A 5215-nucleotide genomic window follows, 5' to 3' on the forward strand; every position below is an offset into this window, starting at 1 on the left:
AAAAAAAGGCACCCCCCCCCCCAAATTCTCCAATAGAAATTGTTCTTGTGGGGCTAGGGTATAGCTCAGGCCTAACACATACCAAGCCCTGGGTTCCATCCCCAGCATTACAACCACTGGGCATGGTGGGACACAACTGTAATTCCAGCACTTGGAAGGTGGAGGCAGGAGGATTGGAAGTTCAAAGTCATCCTGGGCTATAGAGAGTTTGAGGCCAGCCTGGGCTACACGAGGCCCTGTTTCAAAAAGAACTTGTTCCTGGCAAAGTAGCTTTCACCTGAACCCAGTACCATTTGCTGTGGAGCAGTCAGCCTGGGTCCAGAAGACAAACCTCCTCAAAGAGCAGTAACCTGTCCCCACCCCCTTGGCTGCCACTCAAGATTCTTTTAGGGCCCAGGAAATGCAACAATCTCATCTTCACTGAACTCTACTTGGTTCAAGTGTCCTCCTTATTTCCAGATTATGGAAATGAGGTTCAGAGATGTTATTTGTTGAGAACAGGCAGGTGGAAAGTGGCTGAGCTATATTCCTGCCTCTCTAATGACATAGCTTCCTCCACTGCATCTCAGGTCATTTAAAAAGGCAGACTGGATCCCACATAATCAACTTGAGGGCTGATAAATAAAGCAAAACCAAAGTATTCCTATTTCTTACCTTTAAAGTTAAGAACAAAAACATAAAACTCCACTGAAAATATAAATATTGTAGGGCTTGTGTAGCTCAGTGGTTGGGTACTTATGTAGCACTGCAAGGCCCTAGGATCTATCCCAAGTAGAGCACAAATAGTTTTAAAAGGAAATTTCAGCCGGGTGTGGCGGTGCATGCCTTTGATCCCAGCATTTGGGAGGCAGAGACAGGTAGATCTCAAGACCAGCCTGGTCTACATAGTGAGTTCCAGGCCAGCTGGTGTTATATTGAGACCCTGTCTCAAAAAGACGGGGTGAAAAAAAAAAAACAAACAATTTCAGAGTTTTCCCATGGGCATTCAAGGAGGAGTCTAGGAAAAGTGGTGTTTGGTGATGGTGAGTGGGGGAGAAAAGGTCTCAGAAAGATATATAAACACTGACAGCACAGACTCTCTCCCCACTTGCTAACATGACCCTACCTTGGGGACAGAAGCACAACTCAGCTGCTCCAGTGTGACTTCCTTTATGAGACCAGGGACCCTGATTTGTTCCTCTCTGTAGCTACAGGGCCCAGGGCAGGCCAGGCACAGAGTGGACATGTACAAATGTGCAGAATAAATAGCTAGAAAGAGAATGAAGCAAAAATAGGCAGAGTGTGAGGGACTGAGGTGGGAAAAAGACATTATAAGTGAGATGCAGTTGGAGAGGAAGAGACTGAGAGACAAAGAGATGGCCAGTAAGACTAAGAGGATAAAAAGATATGAAGACCCAGTAAAATATCAATACTTCTGATTTGGAAACTAAATAAAATACTTCTAAATTTCATATAAAAAACAAGAATAGCAAGAAGAACTCTGGAGATGAAAATATAAATAAAGAAAACTGGCTTTTATAGTTCTCTATAATTAAACTATGATTCTATCCAGGCAGATTAAAGGTACATGGTAGCAAATCCAGAAATAGACCTTAGTATATATACAGGGACTTACAAGTAATAAAGAAAGCATCTCCAGCAGTAGGAAAAGGAGGGGCTAGTCAATAAGTGTGTCAGCCAGTGGCGGGGGGGGGGGGGGGGGAGATCCAGTCTCACACTGTATATAACAGGACAAATTCCAAAAGGATTAAAGACTCAAATATATGATATGAAAGAACTGGGAGAAACAGGAGAGTGAGCCTTTATAATCTCTAGTGGGAAAAGCTTTGCTCATTTTCAATTAAAATCCAAAAGCCAGAAAAGGTCATTCTTTTCCTCCTCCTCCTCTTCTTCCTACTCCCCAACCCTCCTCCTCAAACACACACACACACACACACACACACACACACACACACACACAGAGTGCACATAGAAATACCATCCAACAGGAAAAAACAGGCAATTATATGGAGAATACACAGAAAACACAAATAGCTCTTAAACATACAAAGAGCTACTGAACCTCATTTACCATATGAGAAAGATAAATCAAAAACTACCCTGACATACCATTTGCCCATCCCATGGCAGATCAGGTCTGATGACCTCTCTTGGGGAACCTGGGAGGAAAAATCACTCTTATAATGCAGACTGAGGGATAAATCAGTATGAGTCTATGGAGGACAATTTATACAAGTCCTAAAGGACATTTGCATATAATCGGTGGTAAAAGACTAGAAACAACCAAAATGCTCAGCAAGAAGGGACTAGGTTGATAAAATTTGCTAAACAGCATGGTACTGGCATAACACACATTGATCAATAGAATAGAATTGGGGTTCAAGATTTAAGTTCACATACTTAGAGCCACCTGATTTTGGACAAAGGTGTCAAAAATACCACATTGAAGAAAAGATAGCATGTTCAAAAAATGGTGTTGGTCAAACTGGATAGCTACACATAGACGAATGAAAATAGATCCCTATCTCACACCTTGCCCAAAACTCAATCCAGATGGATCAAGGACCTCAACATAAGACCTGACACCCTGAATCTCATAGAGGAGAAAGTAGGGAATATGCTGGAGCTTATAGGCACAGGAAAGGACGTTCTGAATAGGAATCCAATAGCCCAGGCATTAAGAATAACAACTGACAAATGGGATCTCATGACATTAAACTGCTTCTGTATAACAAAGGGTACCATCATTCAAGTGAAGAGACAACTTAAAGATTGGAAAAAATTTGGAATGTTAGGGCTATCTGGCTGCAAAAACTGTCACCCCATTGATTGCCAGGGTTGATTCGGGCTGTACTGGCTGTCTAGGCAGGTGTCTCCTTCCTCCCTCAACACTCCACATGTGCCCCTCCCCCACAAGGTGCGTCCAGTTGAAAAGGATGACCTTCTCCAATAGAGGAGGACCAGTCTTCAGTCAAGGGTATATGAGTAGCTGTGCTCCCCTGTTAGAACCTCCAAACAAGCTCTCAAGAATGGAAAAAATCTTTACCAGCTATATATCTGACAGAGGATTAGTGTCTAGAATATACAAATAATATACAAATAACTTTTTTTTTTCTTTTTTTTTGGTCTCTTTGAGACAGGGTCTCCCTGTAGCCCCAGCTGTCCTGGAACTCACTATGTAGACCGGGCTGGCCTTGAACTCACAGAGATCTGCCTGCCTCTGCCTCCTGAGTCCTGGGATTAAAGGCATGCGCCACCACGCCCAGCACAAGTAACTTTTAAAAAACCTAAAAATCAAAAGAACAAGCAACCCAATTAAAAACTGATACAAGAGACTAAACAGAATTCTGAAAAGATAAAATACAAATGGCTGAGAAATATTTTTTTAATGTTCAATATTTTTAGCCATCATGGAAATGCAAATTAAAGCTACTTAGATGTCATCTTACACCAGTCAGAAATGGCTAACATCCAAAAAACAAACATGTTGGTAAGGATGTGAGGAAAGGGGAAACCTTATTTACTGCTGGTGGGAGTGCAAACCAGTGCCACTACAGAAATCAGTGTTTCAGAAGATTCCTCAAAAAGCTAGAGTTAGGTGTGGTGATGTATGCTTTTAATCCCAGCACTCAGGAGGCAGAGGCAGGTAGATCTCTGTAAGTTTGAGGCCAGGCTGGTCTGCATAGCAAATTCCAGGTCAACTGGGGCTACAGGGAGATCCTGTCTTAAAAAAAAAAAAGAGCTAGAAATAGATCAATAGATCTACCACATGATCTTGATATAGCCATACCACTGTTGGGCACATACCCAAAGGACTATATCCTACTACAGAGATACCTGTTCATCCATGTTCATTGCTGTTCTATCCCCAATACCCAGGAAATGGAAACAACCTCAATGTCTATCAACTGATAAATGGATAATGAAAGTATGATACTGTGCTGGATAGCTTTAGTGTCAACTGGGTTGAGGGAGCCTCAATTGGGGAATTGTCTCCATTGGACTGGCCTGTGGCCATGTCTGTGGGGCATCTTCTTGATTATTGAGTGATGTGGGAGGGCCCAGCCCACTATGGGTGGTTCCACCCCTGAGCAGGTGGGCCTATATTGTGTAAGAAAGCAGTCTAAGCAGGGGTCAGGGGAGCAAGCCAGTAAGCAGTATTCCTCCATGGCCTGTGCTCCAGGTCCTGCCTCCAAGTTCCTGCCCTGAGTTCCTACCTTGGGCTCCCTGATGAACTGTGACCCAGGAGATGTAAACTGAATAAACCCGTTCCTCCCAAATTGGTGGTCAGAGTGTTCTGTCACAGCAATGGAGGAACAAGCTAGAACAGGTACATTTATACAATGGAATATTATTCAGCTATTAAGAAAAACAAAAATTTGAAATTCACAGATAAATGGATGGAAATGGAAAGAATCATCCTGAGTAGGATAACCCTGACCCAGGACAAACATTGCATGTTCTTTCTCATAAATAGATACTAGCTTTCATTCTTTTTAAAAAATTTTATTTATTATTTTTATTTTATGTGTATGAGTGTATTGCCTGCATGTTTGTAAGTGCATCTGTGTCATACAATGCCTAAGGAGGTCAGAAGAGGTCATCAGATCCTCTGGAACTGGAGTAACGGATGTTTGTTAGCTGCCATGTGGGTGCTGGGAACCAAACCCACTTCCTCTGCAAGAGCAGCCAATGCTCTTAACAGCTGAGGCATCTCTCCAGGCCACTAGCTTTCAATTTAGATATGTTTTTCAATTGGAAAATCCAGAGGTCAGGAAACTAGTAAGAGGCCACGGGGGTGGGGATTCCATAGGAGGCGAGATAGAATGCAGTGATACAAAGGGGAAAAGGGGAATAATGCAATAGGAAGGGATAGAGCGTAGGTAAACTGATCCTCTAGGGAGTTAAACCACTTGTAGCCTGAGGTCACAAATGGTACTACCACCTGCAGGGTGGTCCTTTTGGACCTCCAAGCCAGTGTGTCTGGTCTGTGGAATGAATAGCAGTCCTTTCTAATGTGTCCCACAGAATTGTCTGCACTTTTTTTTTTTTTTTTTTTTTTTTTTTTTTTTAAATAAATCTGCTTCTCAGTAATGTTCAGCCTGGTTTTTTAGAGTAAAGAAGAAGACCTTTCTATTCCCCCACAACTTCTTAGAGCTGAAAAGAGGCTTCAGGATGTCAGTACAGAAGCTTCTGAGGCAGTTAAGGAAATGGG

At 42.5% G+C, this 5215-nt stretch overlaps 1 protein-coding gene across 1 annotated transcript in view; it reads right to left on the bottom strand.

The window, feature by feature from the left end:
* Ubap1l (ubiquitin associated protein 1 like) overlaps positions 1–5215 on the bottom strand; it is a 25733-nt gene that overhangs the window by 14167 nt on the left and 6351 nt on the right.

The sequence above is a fragment of the Nannospalax galili genome, unplaced genomic scaffold (genome assembly GCF_000622305.1).
Source record: "Nannospalax galili isolate Female #2095 unplaced genomic scaffold, S.galili_v1.0 scaffold54, whole genome shotgun sequence".
Lineage (NCBI taxonomy): Eukaryota > Metazoa > Chordata > Mammalia > Rodentia > Spalacidae > Nannospalax > Nannospalax galili.